This window comes from Manis pentadactyla, chromosome 12 (genome assembly GCF_030020395.1).
Source record: "Manis pentadactyla isolate mManPen7 chromosome 12, mManPen7.hap1, whole genome shotgun sequence".
Taxonomy (NCBI): Eukaryota; Metazoa; Chordata; class Mammalia; order Pholidota; family Manidae; genus Manis; species Manis pentadactyla.
Window position 1 is genome coordinate 52252018 of NC_080030.1, and position 22591 is coordinate 52274608.

A 22591-nucleotide genomic window follows, 5' to 3' on the forward strand; every position below is an offset into this window, starting at 1 on the left:
GACAGCGTCAAAAGCAAAGGGCAGCGGGAGCAGACAGCTCTAACCTCCCAGGATGCGTGGGGGTCCACCAAGAGGAGGGCTCATCCCTTCTGCGGCTCGGAAAGGCAGCAGGATTTTGAGAGGGGGAGGGCTCTCCAGGCCAGGCACGCAGTGTGAACAGAGGCGGCGGAGAGTGGGAAGGAGAGGGTGTGGGAAGGAACGGGGCTGGGCCGGAATGTGGCAGCCGCTGAGCCAGGCAGGGGTAGGGAGCGAGGATAGCTGGGCCATCCACAAGATTGGCCTCGACTCTCAGGAACTTCCAAAGATTTGAGATCTGCTTTTAGAAGGAAAGGCTCTGTCACGGGTGTCAAGAATGAACTGAAATCAGAGAGAGAGTTGAAATGGATACCTTTGTATGTGTAATTTTTTTTCTTTTCTGCTATTTGAAAAAGCGATCACACATGCAAATCAACAACTGGCCAGTCATCCTATGCAGCAAGTAAGTACTTACTCCTCAACATATTACTCTCCACAGCAGTGATTCTCCACCTGGTGGTGTCCCTTCACCCTGCTGGTCTCATTCCAGACTTAGAGACCAAGGGCAGCACCTCAGTGCCCCAGAGAAGCCTGATAACCCCACGGAATCCTGCCACCTCTGGCCCAAGGCAACTCGTGCTCTTTGCTGTATCCAGCTCACGGAGTGTGGGTGGAGGGAGAGGCTCTGTGATGCGACAAAAAAAAAACAAGGTGGCGTGATAAAGGTGACACAAACCTTCTACCACTTTGTCACGCTATCAGGCCTGATCAGCTTTTGTCTTAGAGGTTTTCTCGCACATGTCCATGATGCCCAGAGACTAACCTTCAATGCAAAGGGTTCATCATTACCACAGCAAGTGCACAAAACACAAAACCTCACAATTACTTATGGTTTTGTTTCTGTTTTGGTTTGGTTAGGTGTACTGGGTTTCCTCCATGTACTCTGGATGCAAGTAGAACTTAAGGAATAATCCTCTGGAGATGTTATTAAGTACTTAGCTTTTTTATATACCATTAAAACACAATCTCATGCTTTGTTGCTAAAATGGAAATTTTTTATTGCAATTTAAACATGAGATATCCAGCAGAGACAAACCATGATTATTTATCCAGAGATTATTTACTTCTTTGGGCAATTTCCACTTTGCTTATGACTTAAGTCCTAAGAGCATTTTCACCTAGTTATTCACCCAAAGTTAATGGAGCTGTTTCTTATTACGGTTTTGCTAGTACAGCATGTGGAATCTGACTTGCATGTTATTTTTCCTAAACATTTGTAAGCTCTCCTCACCTCTGTGTTATTTCCTTCACAGAGTCGGTTTCCATTTCATAAGGGAGGGAACATGTGGAGTGTTAGGTGTGGTTTGGGAATGTTCTCTAATACTGGAGCTCTCATTCTAGACCAGGTGCTGACCACTCACATTATACGAATAAGAAGAGTAATTTGTACCTGTCACCTGAGAAACTCTTGTCTAATGATGTCAAGTACTGTCTTTTTCACTGATTCAGATGAAGAGGTGGGACCTGTTATACTTTCTCAAAAGGCCCCTAGTCTTCCTAATTGCGGCTTTGTCTCCTCATTGTGGAATTCACTGTGCTCTTCCCACCCATCAAACCAAGAAAGAAGCAGTGGACCGTAGGATGGGTCATTGGCCAGAAACGCATTCCTGTGATGGTTGTGGTGATGGTAGAGAAAGCTCTGTCACAGCATTTCAGACTGGACGAGAGATGGATGACAGACGAAGCCATTAGAGTAACAGTTATTTTTCTAGCACACTTTCAGGTTAGATGAACACAGCTGATCTCCTAATTCCCCAACCAAAGGATTTTAAACAGCAAACAGTCCCACAGCAATACTGAAAGAGATCAACCCCACTGTCATTTCCAGCCACCAGTTTAGTGAGAGGGTCTTAGAATCAACACAGTCATGAGGAAATTGCCCACCACACCACACATGAGGACCTGACACCTCCACAAAGCACTGCAAACGGCTCTACTGAATGAAGTCCTCATGGAAGTAAACCTCACACATAAAAACTTCATTCCCAAGAAAGCTTTCTCACCAAACTATGGGGAAGAGGGTGAAAAAAAGAGATGGAAACTAACATTTTCTGAGGACTTCTACCTAATACCAGGAACTTTCTCCATTATCCCCTTAATCCCTAAACCAACTTGTAAGATGAAATTTTCCTCCTGTTTTACATCAAAAAAAACTAAGTTTCAGAGAACTAAATTAAACAGGTCAAAGTTGCCCAACTAATAAAACGTCATGTCAGGTTCCAAATCCAAGACCCCTTAACTGAAAGCCCATCTTCTGTCCAGGGGGCCACACTGCCTAATTTTAATGTCTTGTAATTAACTCAATATTGACTGTACATTTAAAAAAGGAGAAGAGGGTCACAAAGACATGGAACTAGAAATCTCCCAGGTTTTCACATTGCTGGTAAGATCAGTATTCTAGATTCTTGAAGATAGGGTACAAAACAAGTCACTTATATTTGGTGTTAGAAAGCACTACATAATCATATTTTTGCAATAGCTGCAGATGTAAATTTGCCTTCCTTAATATGGTCTGGCCGTACTAATACTGAAACTAGACCGTGGGTGCTAGCATGTAACAATTGATGAAAAGGCACCCAAGAGCTTTCAGAGATCCAACTGGGAGACAAAGGCCTTGCCACAGATTCCTATGGTAGGAGAAAAGTGCCCCTTGCAGGGTCGGGGTGGGGCATGAGGGGCAAAGGAATTGAGAGATAAAAACCTTTATAGCCTGTCAAACTATATGTGCTGAGTACACACAGGCAAATTTCCCCACGGACATCAGGAAATAATTTGTGCATGTGTGTGCATGTGTCCCATTTGTCCACTATAGAAATCTTAACCTAGACTGCATCCAAGTTACATGACCTATTTCCAGAAAATGCAGTTGATACATAATCCCCAAAGGTATGCAGTGAGAGATTTGAACAGAGTATGTAAATATTCACCAGTATCGTTACAGTCCGGGGAAGAACAAAAAAAAACTTTGCATTTCACCAATTTTATGCTGTGGAAACCCCAGCTCCACCCCCTGCCCCCCACCATGGGCAGGGAAGGTCATCCAACCCCTGAGAACATCTTTTGGCCTCTGAGGATAACCCTGGTATCAGAAGCCACAGTCGTGACTATCAAGCACACATAGAAGTAAACTTACTTTCAATCATTTTCCTAGAACAGCAAACATTCCACCAGCTGTGTATTTGCTTAAAGTAGCCACCATATTAGTAGTTCCCAATGTAGCCAGATTTGTTCCAAAGATTTGTTTGAAGTCAATTGTTTGACATTTCTAACACTTTTTCCCATGAAGAAAATGGCAAAAATACTTACTATGTACGTCTACAAAAGATTACTGAGAAAAAGGACACCAAGCCTGGTGAAGTCTCTTTTAACCTCAGTCTCTTCATCTGTAAAATGGGGGTCATAATATCCTTTCTGCCCACCTGGTGGAGGTATTGGAAGGAAAATTTTAAAAACGTGCCACTGAACAGTACAAGGCATTTTAACATTATTCAATTCATAAAATCATTAGTATGATATAGGATGAAACTAGTCTCCAATAATTGTCATACCAGCAATAAAAAAGGAAAAACTGAAGACATGGTAATAAGCAAAAAATAATTGTGAATATGCTGAATGCTGGAGCTAGAGGAAAAGCAAAGGAAGAAAATGAATAAATAACACCTTTTCTTTTCTTGGCTCCATTGCTTTCCAACCAGCTGTTTCACATACTTAGTATCTTTATTGCGCATCATTTTCCTTTCCTGGTAGACAGTACGCTCCCAGAGGGCAGGGATATTAGGCAGTTTGTTCATCGATGTACTCCAAGCATCTAGTATAGTGTCTTGGCACATAATAATGACTCACTAAATACTCTTTACCAAGTGAATTTGTAAAGTGATAGTTATGCAAAGTGCCCAGAGTACCTTCAAGAAAAGCCTTTGGAATGAACTTCCTTGGGCCATTTTCTTAGCAAACATTCCTAGGAAAACCTGGTGGGTACTTTCTTTCAGTCAAGGCTTTGTGATCCTGGAGAAATTTGGGGTTGCTCTGGACTTGGACAGACCTTCAGGAGCTGGGGTTTTGCTTTCTGACTGGCACCCCACCCCATGTACACACACTGTGCTGTGGATTTCTGGAGTGAGAGCACCCCAGTCACCCTGCATTCACCCCACCTGCTAGCCTCCCTCAGGGAGTGCTTGCTAACAGCACACTAACACCCCCTTTTCTGCTCCTTCAGCTAAGAGAACATCCAACTCCTAACTGGTCTTTCACTTTCCTCCTCTGGGGCTACTGGTAGAGTTTCCTAAGTAGGCTCCCACCCATTTTCCTAGAATGGCTGTCTTTTATCAGTTGGCCGTGAGCTAAGGGCGGGGATCAGGTGGCTGTGTGCAGCCCTCCAACTTCTCACCCCATCCACCCCTCCCTCAGGTTGGGAAGGAGCGCTCAGGGCTGCCTTTTCAGGGGCAGCCAGGTCCCCTGGGCTCCAGCTCTCCTGCCTCGATGAAGACGGTTGTATTCCAAAGCCTTGTTCCTAACCAACATTTCTCTCATTTTAGAAGCAAAGAACCTGAAGCCCAGTGAGGGAAAATTGACTTGCCTCAGGTCACATACCCAGCAAAGCTGAGGCAGGGAAGCCTCTCCCACTTCAATCACGCCTTTCCCTGCAGGGCCAGGAATGTCTGTGGCAAGTCAGACACACTCTTACCTCCTAAGAGAAAGCACCAGCAGTGCGATAAGAGCAGCAATAGAAGGTTGCACGTGTTTGTAGGAATTAAGCAGACTTTCATAATTTTTTAAATGCCTATATCCAGATAAATCCAGTAGTAGTTACTCGATCTATTTTTTTAAGTACTCTCTCTCTTTGTTTTCAAAAGGCTTTCCCTGCAGATTTCTTTAAATAACCTGTTCTCCCAAATGTGTGTGAAATATGGTTTTCATTCACACATTTGGCTGCTATAATCTCAATGCACAATGTAGTCTGTGACTGAACTCAAACCTTCCCGATGTAATCATTAGAACAAATGAGTGTCTACTTGAAGAGATGTGGCTTAGTTTTCCAAAATTCTCATTATGGGTTAATAAAATTAGATTCTGGGGAGTGGCGGGAGCATAGAGGAAATAAAGCAAGTAGATAAACATCTCTAAAGAAGTATTTTTGCAAAAATAGTTTTATAAGTTGGTATTATTGAGAGATAGGGGTTGCTTCTGGAGACTGAATTGGCAGATTAAAAAAGCTGAGAAACGTTAAGAACATTCAGACCATGATATTCTAGAGCTGGAAGGCCCTGAAGATGTAGTATCTGTCAAACTATTTCAAAGTGTGGATAATAAAAGCCCAGAGCAGGGCCTGGCCTCCCCCCAAGATCAGTGAGGTCTGCTTCTTCCAAATGGGTTCTCATGTTATCATAATTTTCACACTGGGTGGAAAAAGAGGAGTAATGGCGTAAGACCAGAGAAGACTGTGGAATGTTTAGGAAATGTCATACGCACCACCCAACCAATAGGGGAGCCCTCAAAGGGTTTTTCCAACTCTAACTAGTCCTGGCAAGAGAATAAATCTCTCAGAATCACTGGGCAAAAAGCTTAAGTGAGGCTGGGTAAACAAACAGCTCTTTGGAGGTACATTTACTTCCAGGGATCACGACCAATCTATACCTGGATAAGGAAAGTGTTCCTGTGGGAGGGAATGGGGGGTATGCCAAAGCCCCTTCCAGAGTTCTGAGATGCGTTCCTAAGAACCTCTGAGTCAAGGTTCATACCCAGAGACTTTAGGCACTGTCTAAGGATAGTTTTGGTTGTCACAGTTAGGGAAAGGGGATGCTACTGGTATCTAATGCAAGAAGACAGGGATGTTTCCAAACATCCTACAACACACAGGCCAGCCTTCACCCTGCAAGAGTACCTAGCCCCACAGGTCTCAACCACGGCTGAGAAGGCTTGCTCTAACGCCACCTGCCAATCAGCTTTCTGCTCAGATTCAGTATTCTCCAAAGGCTCCCTTCTAAAACCAAGAAATCAAATAACAATTCTAAAGACTCATCAGTCCCTCTCTTCAGATCTTTAGATATGTAATCCCCTCCCCCCAAAAAAATCCAGATGAAGAGGAGGTAAACAGGAGAACAGGAAGTAGCAATTTAAGTAAAAATACTTAGTGCTGAAAATATATGCGTAGAAGAGACTATTTTCCATGCACTTATATTTTTCTTGCTCTTTGTTGTCGTTCCACCATCCTTGGTAAATTTGTTTTCATTTTAAGTGTTATAAGCAGTTATTATGTATTCCAGGCAGGGCTTCCAAGCTGTGACAATTTAAATGAGGGGAGATTTTTTTGGTAGGAAAAAAATGATAAAAGTATAAATGGTTTGTTGAAACACTGAAGAAAAGCTTACCTCAGAGTGCAAAACGCTTTCTTATGTAGTCTTAATATTAATTCAAGATGAAAACGTCCTTCACTTCAAAAGGGTAAAATTTGGCAGGTATAAGATATAGGAGGGTAAGGATATATCCCCTCCATGTTTAGGACTGCACATTTCCTAAAAAGACTTTGAAATAAATAGTACATAAATAGCTACAAGTAATTTTTAAAATAGTTTAAATGTTTTACACACTCAACTCAAAGGAATAGAAAAGCTAATGATGGCAAGATGGAAGAATAGAAGGCTCTTTGGGTGAAGGATCTGAGTTCTAGTCCAAGATTGTTAATGCGTCCCATAGCCTTGGGCAAAAAGTGTACCGTTTATGTGTTATTTTATTCTACAATTAAATGATGAGAAGGACAATAAAAACTTGCCCTAAGGAGCTCATAAGGCTGTGAAGCTCAAAGTGTATGTAAATGTAAATGCCAGCATGTAACGTCCCCAATATTTCCCACACCCTCATCACAATGAGAAGCAGCCACTGCTGACAAACATCCAGGTCAGGGTCAGACTCAGAGCAATGACAAAGAGTCTTTGAGGAATTACGTATTATGCACTTTAAAAGTTCCCCTTCTTAATTCCAAAAAAATAATAATAATAATTTGTCTGTAAGGTTAGGAACTATTGGAGTAGGGTGAATATGGCCCAAATAAATGCCTTCTCAGAAAAAAGTCTTCACAAGGTGTCATGACTCTAAAAGCAAAATATTAAATGTTAACGACCAAAGAGAAAACTTGCTTTCTTGAAATTTCTGACAAGCTGGTGAATGAGTAGAAAGCATCAGCAAGGCATGTTGCTTACAGTTCTGAAGGGGCCAACCTGGGAAATTAAAGCAGCTCAAAATCTTGGTCATGTCACTGCGTTAATATGAGGCAGGACTACCACTTTGATTTGCAGAGGGATGATACGAACAGAAAATTAATATTAAGGGAAAGAAAAAAATTGAGCACACTAGATGATAAAGGAACATGTCCAAAAAAGGGGAGATGAGGTTTCCAGAACATTTGGAAGTCGTTATTTTATTTATGTGCCTTTAGTATGTTTAATGCAGAATTTTATGGAGGCAACAAAATGGTGGATAAAGGAAAACTAGGGGATGTAATTTGTTTAGGCTCTCAAAGGCTTTTGATGAAGTCCTACACAAGAGACTATTAAGGAAACTTGGCAACCACTGGGCAAGAGGTAAAGGGCTGTCAATCATGGGTTAAAAGTGAGTTAAGAGATAGAAGGGGACTGAAAGAATAAATGACCAGCTCTCAGCATGAAAAAGAGTTAATAGTGGGGTGTCAGCAATCAGTACAGAAGAAGTGTCCTCCAGGATATTTATTAACACCCTTGAAAATGGACTAAATAATGAGGTGCTGAAATTTGCTGACTAAACAAAACTATTTTGGTTCCCTAGGTCTATAGAGATGGATGCAAGAAACACAGAAACCAAATTCAGTAATTGGGCAAAACAGTGGCAGATGAAACTCAGAGCAGACAAGTGCAGAGTAATGCATGTTGGAAGTAGCAATTTAAATTACTCATCCACTCGGGTGAGTTCTGAATTAGTTCTAAACTTACAGGGAGAAGAATTAGCCTCATGGAAGACATCTTAATGAAGATGTATGCATAATGCTCAGCAGAGTTAGAAAAAGAAAGCAAGCAAATACCCTGTTAAATTGCAGTGAGAACGAGAGACAATATATTCCAAGGCCATTACAGAAATCAGTGGCTCCCATTTGTTCTACATGCAGTTAAAATCACCTCATTTCCAAAGGAAGATGGCAAAAAATAGAAAGAAACATGTGATAACTCCTAGGAAACTCATTAGAAGCAGTGAGAATAGACAGGCACAATTTCATATGGGAAGTTTTTGTGGTTAGCCATTAGCTAATAATTTGAATGAAGAGAAGATAAATATGAGGGAGCATATAGGTTTCCCATAAAGGTAAAAACCTGTATCAATAGTTTTGCAACATAGATTGTAGGTAGAAACTGTCTGTAAATGGCATCAGAGATAAATTGAATTTTCTTCTGATATGAGATGTTATAAACCTGATAGGGACCTCAGTTCTCCCTGAGGAGACCCAATCTATCTTCCTAGTTATTTATCACTGTTTTCAGTTGTTCGAAGATCGGAAATAAGAAAATGTATGTATTACAAAGTTTCAAAGATACTATTTCAAGTACCATTTATAAATTGTGTATCTCTTCTTCCAATCCCAGAAAGATACATTAAACTTCATATTGATATTGTATATCAAATCCAATAAAATAAAAGCAAGTGTCAGGCAAACCAAACAATTAAGTCATTGCATTCACCTGACCCTGTAAGTTCCCAGATACACAAATAATTGCACCCTTTCCTTTTTCTATCTTTCCCAAGAGGCAATTCATCAGTGGATCTGACCACAGGAGCAGTAAGACTGTCCACCCCTCCCTCTCCTTCTCCCCAAATGTTTAACCGAGATTGGCAACAGTGGTTACAGGAGGTAATCAATCCCCAGGCTTCCAGAGATCAAGCGACTGCTGATGGAGGTCAGAAAGGAAAGCTCTCCCACAAGGCCCAAGTACTTGATAATTGACCTGGTGCTTGTTGAAAAAATGATATCCTCACACTCATGCTAAGGATTGTACAATTGGGCAGGTGCATGGAGGGCAGGGGAAGGGGTGGCGTGCAGGTTATTGGTAAAGTCCCTTCCTGCAGCATTTAGACCTCACCAGAAGTTTGGGGCTGAGTTCTTGGAGGTGATGTTTCTTGGCCTATATAGACTGTGTTGAGGCAGTTTACGTAGTATGGAACTTCAGATGCACTTTTTTCTTGTTTTTCTTCCTGAGATCTAATCCCTAACACTGTGGTAAACAAAAATAAACAAAGAATGACTAGCAGTTAAACATGAATAAGAACAAACCAAATATTAATATAAAAATAACATTAATAGATGCTAAAAATTGAATTTCACCACAGAAGCATCACAGCCTACCATGTTTTTTTCTTTATCTTGTAAGTAGAGCATAATTATTCCATCAGGGATCAGCTTACCCTTCAAAAATGATCTTTTTTTTTCAAATAAGCATTTGAATGTTTAATAAAACATCTCAAATGACATAGATACTTTCCACTTCAAATATGTAGATTCTTTCTAAAAGAGGGCATAAGGTAACATTTTCACAGCAGTTCTGCAAAGTATAAAAGACAGCACATTTTGCTGGGTGTTGGCTTTAACACAAGAGCATTATATCCATTGGAAAATTACTGGCATGGGTCAGTGTTTACATAAAGATCTTCACCTCTACACACTTTGCAGTAAAATATCTTACAAGCTTCTTTTCAAAAGGAAAAAAACACACACGTAGTTGTTGAATAGCTTCCTATTTCAAGGCTCTATCTGCTCATCATTCATCTTCATTCTACCAATGGCTTGTAGATAGCAATATCTCCACCCCACCTCTCACTTGACGCTCCCCCATCTCTACAGATGCGTGATTCCAGTATCTTCCGTGAACTGCAGATCGCCATCACTGTCATCCAAACCAATTAAACTTAAACACACACACAAATGAAGAGAGGGAGAGAGACTTATTCAGTCCCCTCCATATTGGTCATCAAAATAGGGCAATGAAAACTCTTGTAAGGTAAACAACTCATTCAGATAGATGCACATTACTTATCTAAGACAGTTACTGCCCAGAATATAGCCAAAAAGAAAAAAGAGTTCCTTAATAACCAAAATAGATGTCAAAAATCTATGCACTTTTCTTTAAAATGAGCCCTTCAGGTTGTTGCCATTTTGCTTTTTCTTTAAATTAATTAACATATCGATTGCATAAGAATATTTTCTTAAGTTTAGATCATGTTTGCAGTCTATGAATTAAACTTTACTTCATGATAATGTATTTTTTAAAGACTTAATAGTTTTATTGAGATATAATTCACATTGCATACAATTCACCCAATTCAAAAAAAAAGACAAGAAAAAAATAAAGTATATAATTCAATGTCTTTAATATGTCCACAGATGTGCACAAATACCACCATAATCCATTTTAGAACATTTTCATCAGCTCCAAAAACCCCACAACCTTTAGCTATCCCTTATTCCCTTGTCTCCATTCCTACCCTAGACCTAAGAAATCCCTAATCTACTTTCTGGTTCTATATAATTCCCTATCATGGGCTTTTTATATGAATAGATTCATATAGTATACAGGCTGGCTTCTTTCACTTGGCATAATGTTTTCAAATTTCACCCATATTGTAGAATGTATCAAAACTTCATTCCTTCTTATGACCAAATAATATTCCATTATGTGGATATCCCACATTTTCCTTATCCGTTTGTCACTTGATGGACATTTAGGTTGTTTTCACTATTTGGTTCTTATGAATTAACACTGCTGTAAACATTCTTGCACAAGTCCCTATGTGGACATATGTTTTCATTTCTTTTGGATATATACCTAGCAGTGGAATGTCTGGGTCATATGGGATGGGTCTATGGGTGGATATTTAATCATTTGATGAACTGCCAGACTGTTTTCCAAAGCATCTACACCATTTTACATTCCCACCAAATGTATGAGGGTTCCAGTTTCTCCATATCCTCATCAAGTGTGAAGTAGTATCTCATCATGATTTGGATTTCTACTTTCCTGAAGACTAATGATGTTGAGCATTTTTTCCTGTACTTACTTGAAACTTCTATATCTTCCTCAGAGATATGTCAGTTTATACTCTGTTCATTTTTTAATTTGGAGCCAGTTTACTTTAACTTTACACATTATCTTAACAGCTGATTTTTCAGACAACAAATAATGAGAAGCAGCAAAATTATAAGTGGGGAGGAGCCATTAGACACAGACACACCAGAGGATATAACAAGGCACAGCTGATATAACAAGGGAAGAAAAATCATAGAAAACAAACATAACATCTCAAAAAGCAGAGCATTCTCCAGTCTTATAGGAAAGAGATGACAGTTTCATTGGCCCCTGGCAGTAATCTCTGTGTTACAACATGGAACATGACTGAAGTTTACTATGATTACCTTAAATCCTCTTTACAGGATCATCTTAAATTCTGTATGGACTGTTTACAAAGCCTGGGACATTTATAATATAATTTGGAGCTGTGGCAAAAGGAGATTAACACGTGTTATCAATGGTGTGCTCTTAAATGTTTAACAACAAACTATCCAGGGAGAAGAAAACTCTGATTTGTACATGCATAGCTGACTTTAAGATACCAAACTGAGGTTAACCGGCACAAGAAGTTCCAGAAAATTTAACAATTGACTCACAAGCCAGTGGAAGCCAGCTCAGACACACCACAGCTTGATGTGTGACTGATACAAGCTAGATGCTGTGTTAGTCTCTTTGCATACCTTACCTCATTTACTGCTCTCAATAACCTTTAAGGAGGAATAAGTGTATTTATCCCCAAAGTAAACTGAAACTGAGAAAGATTTTATAAATTTGTCCAGGGAGACACAGCTCTGAAGTGCCATTCTGGTCTTTTCAAAGACTGTGTTCTTCCTGGTACACTAAATCGATCTCTCATTTTTAAAAGTTAGTGAAAACAGCTCTTCATTTGGATTAAAAGGCACTTTTGAAGAAGAGTCATCCATTACTCTAAAACTTTGTTCATTTGAAACATGACTTCAATAAGCAAGTGAGATGTAATACATAGGTATTTAGAATCAGAAATAGCTATCTGCAGCTTTACGGGACACAAATGGTAGAAGACTGTTCAGTTCCATGTATCTTCAGGCAGGAATTTGCAAACAAAGCTTCCCAGCACCCCAAGTTGTGAAGAAAGTGGCTCTGAGTAATCTAGAGATAGTCCCTTCCAGCTTCACATTCAGCAGTAGCTGTTGCCAAGACCAGCCCCTGCCCAGTCTGGGCGTGGGACTCTTACCACATCAGTTCCATGTATCTTCAGTTTGTGCATTCACACATGCAAAGCCAGCATATTAACACACCTTAACAAACAGGCTTATGGCAAAATGCAGGAAATCCCATTTCAGCATATATCATGTGACAATATTTCCCCCCACACACATATTTGCACTGCACATTGAAAACAAAGGTAGCACCTAACCACACTTTTTGGAAGCAGAGTAACCATACCTTGGGACTGAACATTACCAGGATTCTATTCAAATAAAACATCAAACTCTCCACCCAGAAGCTAATGATCACTGTACTTAAAAATTTGTAATTAGACAAATTGTATAGAAGGAATCACTTATGCAATCAATGGCAAGTTTCAACTTCTGTTTCCAGCCAGTATCAAAGAGGTAGGTTGATCTACCACAGGATAACACACTCCCTTTGCCCTCTCTGGCACCCTCTGTGGAATATGTTACTCCATTGTGGAAGCTGCTATTGTGTGCCTGTTAGGTAAGTAGGATTTGTAATTCAGCAATCAAGCGTTGGTAATTATCTCTATCCCAGCCAAGGCTCAAACCTTGCCACACACACCAGTATCCAAAAGGCTTCAATACTACAAAAAAAAAAAAAAACTAAGAAAGACATCAAACAAGGCTTGGAAGGTCTACTTTTAACTTATGGCAAGAACATAGAGCTATGTTCTCTTAATATCATCAAGAAAAGGGACTATTAATGTACAATACTCTTCATTGTATTTTGCTCTGCTATATATTAAAACCTGAATGAACTGGATAAAAAAAAATACATGCACTTATTTTTTAACCTTTCACCCAACAAAGAATACAATAAACAGTAGCCTCATTGAGAGAGCTTTGGTACAAAGCAGAATGTTTTGACACTTAATATTGCCATTATTATAGTCTCACTAGTAGGCATGCAGGGGAATAAGAGGAGAACAGAGAAAAAGTGATGAGCAGGGTTTGAGTGCCCCCGGCCTCTCCTTTCCACAGCCCACATCATTGGCACTCAGGTCCACTCTATCTGGAAGGTCTATGAATAACTGAGACTGCTTTCCTGGGCATCACATTTTAAACCAACCTTTATCATGCCAGGCTCTCTTTATACTCCCTCCAAACTCCTCATGCTTCACTTTGCAGGTTAGGTTAGCCATCTGGAATCTCCTACCCTCAGGGCCAGGCTTTTGATTGCCCTATGAGCTAATGGAAGAAGAGGAAAGTAGACATACAATTGATCCCTGACCTCCTCTGGGTACATCCAAGCTGCTACCCGGGACCTCCTAAAGGTGGTAGGTATTAATTTATTGAGTCACCCCAAGAGTAACCCCAGGGGTGCAGATCCCAGCCCAGGCTTTAGGAAATGATGACACCATGTCAGATTTCATCCTTGGCCACTGGGATAGAGATGGCTTAAGTAAGGAATGGGTGAAGTGAGATCACGTGGCTAGACATGGCCTCAGCAGTATACACATTCCTTAACAGTAAGCAGATGGCCAAGGAGAAAACTAGTCAACCTTCCCAGAGGGAATCATTTCCACTCCCACCTCTGGGCAGATTAACCACAGTCAACATTTGAGTCACCACAGCCAACGAGGTGGATGGCTTGCAGAAAACAAGCTTTTAGAATTCAGGCACCAGAAACACCAGTCTCTATCAACAGCCCTTATCATAACCAAGATGTTGTGAGTTGTGCAACCAATTTCATGTGGCTGGAAGGATCTTTTGTTTGGCAGCCAGGTAAAACAAGGGTTGGCTCCTTTAAACAATCTCCCTTCCCCTACATACCCTTCATAGACAGAATTCCTTTGGAAGCCACTGAAAATCCCTTATGCAGAACAGGGAGATAGGAGCAAGCCATGTGTTTTTATGTGAACCTATGCCCTCCCTCCAACTATTCTACTTAGCTCCCTTTTCTTTTTCAGACGTCTTGTCAAAATTTTCACATTCCAGGAAGGCTTTCAACGGGTCTCCTCTAAATCAAAATGGCTGTGGTCCAAAGGTTGTGCCAAAGAAAAATTCACCTAGCTGCCAGAAATGTCTTGGCAGTATGACTGACCTTTCCTTCCTCTGTTTTTATTTCTTAATTGTCATGTCTGTCTATCCCAGTTAAATGACAAACATATGAGAGAGGAATCACTTTTGTCCTTGTGTTTTTACAGTGCCTCAGATGATGACTGTACTCAATAAATTGAAAATCATTATTACACACAAATGCATATGCTAATGTATGACCTGCAAACTCAGATGGCAGAATGAATAAACAATTACTGGCAAACATGGTGGTATGACATTTCAATGAAGTCATCACAGAATCACTAGCAATTATGTTTGCAAACTTAAGGTGAGGTGTCTATGGACTGAGAGAAACGCACACTTGTATTTTAAAAAGAGACAGAGGAAAACTAAAAAAAATAGTCTCAACACCTTAACATTCAGATCCAGAAATATATCACAATCTTATCACACACACACACACACACACACACACAGTAGCATGCTAGATAAAAATCAAGGCAGTTTTGTTTAAAAAAATAATTCTGTCACATTATTATAGTCAAATGCTATTCCTCAGAAGCATGACAAGTCTGGTAAAACCAAGTAGAAAGCAAAAATACAAAACAGTTTTGACTATTGTACATTTTTAAGTGTTGTCTTGCTTGATGTGGGGAAATTAAAGAACTATATCCTGAAATCATCTTCTCATCAGATGGATTCATAGTGATTAGAAGGCCTTTCTCAGTAAATAATGATTAATGACTCAGTGTCAGCCCAGAGATGAATACCTCGTGGAATTCCAAAGAGGTTGGTCTTAACCTGGTGCTATTTTTAGTAGTGACTTAGATGATGATACAGAATATAGTTATTAAGTTCAGGTATGACATAAAACTGGGTGTGGTACATTCCACTTTGGAAAACTGGATAGAAGTGCAAATGATCTTGATGAGTTGGCGAAGTGGGTGGACATACATAAATAGATTGAGATTCTATGCGTGATTCACATGGGAAGAAAAATAAACCACACAATTGCAGGATTCGTTTTGTGGTGTTATGAAGAAAACGATCTGGAGGTCATAGTCAACACAAATTATTGGTGTTTGTGCATTATTAGCCTTAAAAGCATGATTGATTTAGTAAAAGAAAAACAGAAGGCCTTTTCTTGATGCTCAATACAGATTTTCCTAGATATTCTGTACTGTCTTTAGCCCAACATTTTGAAGTGGGATATAAAGAATGTGGGGCATTAAAGAAGAAATCAATGTTTTCTTATTGATTACAAGTTTGAGAAACAGCCCTTAGAGAAAACAACTAAAATGGTAAAGCTATTTGGTCTAGGAAAAGTTGAAGAAAAGATTTAACTGTTTTTAAGCCTAGAAAGAAGAATAATGATGGAAGGAAATTAGTTTAATGATACTAGAAAATCTTCCTACCAAAAAATGTTGAAGAGAACTAGAGTGCATTGCTACTGGAATCAGACATCCTTCACTGAAGCCTTCAAAGAATGAGCCTTTCTCCAAATTTGGGAACAGCTTTATGTATAAACAGAAGATTAGACTACACATGTGAGAGTAAAAACAAAGCAAAATCTTGTCTCCTGTTAATCTGGTTTCTCCCGCTTTTATTTAAAAGGAAAGTAGTGGGAGAGAAGAAAGGGTAAGAAATGCCCACTGAGTTCACTTCTCCCTGTGTCAGTTCAGTCTCCATCATCCATCCATGCCACACCCCAGGTCCAAATACCATGCTGATCAGATGCTTCACTAAGTTATTTCAGGGATGGTCTTTGCAGGTAATACTGAGTTCTGAAGAAACTACAAAGTCACAGCCCTTCACCATCTCTGAGTGAGATTCAACCTCATTGCCTAAAATCACACTTTGCTCATTGCCATCGCTGGTCTTGTGCTGAAACCTTGGGACCTGGTCTGGAACACATAATACGTCCTTTCATCAACCTCCTACAAATTTTCTGCCTTTCATGGCCAGATTCCATCCCACCTCCCATGGAACTGATCTGACTTCTCCTAGACATGGCAATTTTTCCTTCCTAGGAACACAGAGCATATGCACTATCAGTGGCTTCACTTGATGAATAGTGTCACACATGGCCTTGTGACATCTCAGGTACTATATAATCATCATTCAACATTTACTGTGTGTCTGCACTATGTTCCTTAGACTGTAAGGTCTTTGGAAGTGAGGACTATGTGTTGAATTGTTCTGTACCTTCCTGCAGCACCCAATTCAGCAAGCACTATGCTCATTTTAGGGACTAAATTAGTATTTGCATAGATGAAGGAAGAAATGATTAAGGAGAATGTTTAAAGTAAATTTGATCTTCACCTAGAAAAGTTGCTTTCTACCATGGAAAGGAATTTCTAAGGAAAAATTATTTCATGAGAGAATAAAAACCAATTAAGGGGGAAAAATACATTTTATAAATTCTTAGAGGGCAAAGTAGATGTTAACATTATAAAACCCAATAAAACAAGCACAGTGCTTCTTCACATAGAGAAAACATTAAGTTACAGTCACAAAATGGTGTAGATTATAAAAATTATGCAATTGTTGATCTTTTCACCTGAGTAAAACATTTATCAGCATCTATAATTATAAAAGCAAAAAGAAACCACCGTGTGTGTGTGTGTCTTTTAAGATGATTTAGTCTAATAAACACTCCTCTCTTATTTTTTTTAAGATTAGTATTTTATGTGCATTCTACCTCAGCCCACTACAAATAGCATTTCTGCTATGACTGCCAACAAGATATCAGAGGTGGTGGCCATTTTTAAAATGTATCTAACCACGTCTTAGATTGCCAGTTATACCACTGGTTCATTTGGCAAAGATAAATATCCCATGATAGTGGCTAATCTGAGTTGCATTTGAACCTATGACCTAGAACCTTAAAAGCATCATATCCATAGCACCTCTTCAAAAACCTCAGCATGAAGCCTTGTCTGAGAATGAGCAGATATTGCTATTGTAAGCACTGTTCAGTTGTTTATTATCTAAATACTGCAGGTGGCTGGATGCTCAGATCTTTGAAAAATACCAAGCAGGCATTATGATGTGGACTGGGTGAGGAGGTTGTTTGACATCCAAGTAAAACTTGTTCTATGCTTGAGTTACACTTTGGAGTAATTTCCCAGGAACCTATTGCACATAGTAACACAGAATATCCCCCAAATTTCCAAAATAATTCAGGGTTTCCAAAGTTCTTGTAAAAGCAAGTGAAATAGGTTGGGGGTAGGAAAATGAATTTTGGCATAAACTGTGGGTTTGAGAATCAGTCAAAAATAATAATTTCCTGCCAAAATCCACATTACCTCGTTTCTATCTGAGACTATATAATAGAAGTCTGTTTCTATACTGGCTCTTATGGGATTTCTGTCAAAGGCTGGTTACCAGCCCCCCATAATTCAGTCACGTATGTTTGTCCAGTTGCCCCGGAGGGTGGAGGGAGCTATGTTTTTGACGCTCTTTAGGGCAGTGAGCAGGGCAGTCAGTTGGGTATAACAGAAGGCCTGCGACAAGCCGGCAGCAGCTGGACAGCAGAAGGGAGTGTCCTGGGACCTGGCAATGGAATGGGTCCCTGAGTAACTGCAATTCTGAAGGCCTTTTGGGTATTGGCTCATCATCTACTGCAGTGCTCAAAAAGAGGTCTTCCCTCTCTCCAGGCTTCATTTGAGATTTTTAATAAGGGACCATATTTAAGTTCAGCCACAGGAGGTGGAAAGAAAGGATTTAAATACTTTCTGCCAGAGGCAGGCAGCAGAAGATGCAGGTTGAACAGTTAATAGCTAAGAAACTGGCTTCAGAGACCTATGGATCCCAGCTCTGCCATCAGCATTCTTTCTAGCTGGGTGACTTGACATGAGTCATTTAACTTTTCTCAACTTAAGTCTCCTCACTTAAAAATAATCTCCTCCTCAGGTTGATTTAAGAATTAAATGGAAGAATATTCATACAGTGGTTAGCACAATTCCTCATCCATACTAATCGCTCACCTAATTGGGCCAGGTGGGATGATCATTGCTATTTGGGATCAAGGTGCTTGTAAAACATCCGGGGCAGCCAAGCTGACCTGTACTGGTCCCCCTTACACTGAAACGAGGCCTGTCATGAGATCGCCCCCCAGGGGTCTGGATGAACAGCACCCAGACTCTTTCTCTGGCTTCTCTGGGCCTCTGGTGACACCCTAGGTACCCTGAGCACTTTTCAAGTATGTCCTGAATACACCGAGGGAAAGAACAAGTTGCAAGGGGCATCAGCAAAAGCCACATCTTGAAGAACAAGGGGCTATATTAAAGCAATTACAAACTGAAGTTCTAGAAATTCCTTTTCAAGTCAATATTCATTCTCTTTGGGTACATTATCCTGACTCATTTTTTTTTTCATCTCTCTCCCATGCTCCTCATTTTTGGCCAAGATTTGTGAACTCCAGAAACCTCACCCAGATGTAATTCATTACAAAAGTCGCCAAGTATGCTTTCAATCTTTTTCATTTAATATTTATGGGAAGGTCAGAATATGACAGAAATAGTACCAGGTGCCCAGAGATGCTGGCCCATTTTGGTGATTCTTCTTGCTCACCCAATAAAAGTTCCCCTGGATGAGAGAAACCACAGTCTATTAGGAGAAAATGGGACAAGTCCATCCACCACTCTCCTAATACCCTTTTCCTGGCCCTGGTATCACATCAGACCTGTTTTTACTGTTTGTTCCAAGGGTGTCACTTCCTGGCCCTGGTTTGAAGTGAGAGGAAAAGAGGAAGTAGATGATCCGGGTGTCTCTTTCCCTGGAAAAAGGTGTTTGGATGTGACTCATAAGTTCCTCTGATAGGAAACAGGTCGCTCTTCTTTGCATCCCACCCCGTCAGCTTATTCTGAGTGCTCAGAATTCAGGAAGATGGGCTGAAATCAAGCCAGGAAGATACAGTATGATTATGAAGTAAGGAAAAAAAAAATTGCTTTGCTTTCTAATTGAGTCACATGTGAACACAGAATTTCCCCCCAAATTCCCAAGATATTTCATATGGAATTGACAAACATTCAAAAAAATGTGGCCCTGGACATCCCCTCCAAAGTTTTCAACCCAGAATGCTAGTTACAGGATTATAAGCCCAGAAGCTCTAAAAAATGGTGTAAAAGAACAAAAAGTCAGTTACATTTCAAATAAAATAATAATTTGGTATGCGGTATCAGATGTATTAATGTCAACAAACAGTAATGGAACATTTATTAAAATGTAAAAATAATTTCAATCCTGGCAATGCATGCTAAACGGTAAAGGGGAATGTTACAAAAAATCTAATGAATTTGCCACCTGAAAGCTGTGGCAATTCCAAAGTATACTCAATTCAGTTGACATTTATTAGAACAGTAGATGATTGGAAATCAGAGATGAGTAAGATGCAGTCATAACCACACAGAGCTCCAACTTACCCTAAGAAAATAAGAAATTGGTATAATACAAAGCAGTTCATGCTTATTGCCAGCAAGCATCCCAGAATGAGCTTCTAATCTGGGGAAGACTGGAGGAACATTCTCTGAAGAAATATACATAAGAGAATCCTGAAATGTGAAGAGAAATTTTCCAGGTAGACATGGCACATGGATAGCAATGGAAGAAACCATCATGGAACACAAGGCAGTTTGGTGAGGCTAGAATGAACCGTTCATATTGAGCAGGTGGCACGGAAAGAAATTGGGTCAAGATCAATCTGGAAAGTAGCTGGGGGCGGGGACCTTGAAAGGCTTGGAGTGATTGGCAGGGTGGCAATATGTCCTGTATTGTCCAGGTATATCTGGTTTATACCTGTAGCTCCAGCATAATTATTAACATTGCCCCTTGCACTCTCAGAAGTGTCCCAAATTGATTAAGTTTTATGGTCTTTTTAGTGTTTGGAAGCCATCGACCCAAATGTAAGTTAAAACCTGACCCCTTGCCTTCAAAGAGCTCACAGCCATCGAAGAGGCAGACACAGAAAGACCTAACTATAAATACAAATCAAAAGATGAAATATGCCACAATATAAGAATGAGTAAACACGCCCCCAGAAGTGGTGACATCTGAGAGCTTTGGAAGTTGAGTGGAAACCAAGCAGGTATGCTGGACCATTCTAGGCAGGAACGATCATGCTGTGCTGGGGAAAGACAAGCCTCCAAGGTGGCTGACCAGGAAAGAACAACAGGGGCTCTGGTGGCAGCTTCCGCTGAAAAGTTAGCCTCGAAGACAAATTGTCAAGGACTTTGAACACCACATCAAGAAATCTGGAGTCCAAAATGCCAGCAATAGGAGCTTTCAGAGATTCTTAATCAGGGAACCAATGGGATCCAATGTGGCTTTTGAGTCAGAAACTCCAGCTTCTCTGGGAAGGATAAAATAGAACAAGGAGATAGATAATGGCAACACTTCAGATGGTACGGAATTCGGAGCTGCAGATATCACAGCCTGATTGCCATATTCTAGGACACTTGATTACTGTAACTTCGGGAGTCCAGAAATGAAGAAAAAGGTAGTCTTATCTATGAATGAGGGTAAGCAAGAAATGGAAGAATATTTACAATCCTAGGAAGATGTGTCAGCCAAACAGTACAAGGGAGTGAGGCGATATTACAAAGGTTTGATGACTTTACCATTGCAAAGGTTATGGCAATGTTTGCCACTACAAATTTTACAATAAATCATAAGACCAAATGAGACCGTGGAAATGTCTGTGACAGAGCCAGAACTACTAATGAAGGAACTTTTGCCTTCACTGACAGGGCTAAGGTGATTTATAATCACAGTGCATTCCAGACCACACCGGTGAAAAATCTGACAAATTGGGGATTTGGCCTTTATTTCAATAAAGTAGCCTCTTGGCTCTTTTCATAACCAAAAGAAACTGGCCAGAAGCCACTGGAAAGAGAGAAAAAGTCATTTATTTGTCTCCTTCACTCTCTTATCTTTTATTTTTTCTTTCATCTTTTATTTTGGAAGGCAGTAATGATAAATTTTTTCAAAGGAACATAAATTCAATTCAGTAAGCTATATTAAATCTGACAGTCAATGAACAGCAGATAAAGAAACCAGATTGCTCTCACATCCAATTGTCATTGGAAAGGTTTAAAAAATGTTCAGTAGAGAAGCTATATTGCCCAATGATAAGATAATTTTCTCAGCTTTCTGAAAAGATTCTGTGCAGATAATAAGGTTGTGGGCTGCATGAGACCATTAACAAAGGCCTATTTCCAATATTTCCCATATTTGTACCATAAAAGATCACTTTTGTGAGTTTTCCTCTTTTCCCTATTTTGAGTCCTTGAGAAATTTCCTCTGCTACACATGTAATATTTAAGTAGCTGATAACTTATTTTCTTATTTTTTAATAATCACACACAGCCTTTCCTGTCAGAGTTGCTGATCATTAGGAGAAAAACTCTGTTACCACACCAAGTTGATGTGATTTTAACCAAAAGCAAAGAAACTTGACATTTTATTTAGCCTTAGGGACTTATCTCAGGTTTTTGTTAGCCTTTTTGAAATATTGAAAATAGCTCAAGGAGTCCATTATAATCTTCAAGGACCCTGAGAAATGTAGAAACCATTGACAGGGTAGTTTTGCACCAGAGAATAGTCTTCCAAAGGATAATTAAGAATAAGTAAACCTTGTATGCATTATATTCCCCCAACTCCTATCCATTCACTCTTAACATTTATTCCATTTGACAAGAATTTATTGAGCAACAGTATTAGGCACTGAAGTAGACAATGAGGATACAAAGATAAAATTCTTTTCCCTCAAAAAGTTCACAGTCTAATCAGGGAAATAGATATGTAAATGAACTCAATGCAATTTAGGAAGGACTCAAATGCACACCCTAATTCAATGCTATGGTTGCAGAGGCATTGTTTCCTAACTCTGCCTTGGGGACCCTGGGAAGGCGTCCAGAAAAGTTAACAACTGAGCTGAGACATTATGGAGAAGGAGCCAGCCCGTTGAACACAGGAGATAGGCTTTTCCAGGAAGTGGAAACAGGACCTAAAAAAGCATGTCATGAGAAAGAATGAATAGGATGTGCAGAAACAATTAGCAATTCAGCAGGAGAGGCAGTATAGTGTGGTGGTTGAACCCACAAACAGTGTCCCCAGGCTGCCTGTGTGATGGATGGTGGGCTCTGCCACTTAGAAGCCGATGACTTTCCACAAGTTATTTAATCTCTCTAAACCTGTTTTCCTTTCTGCAAA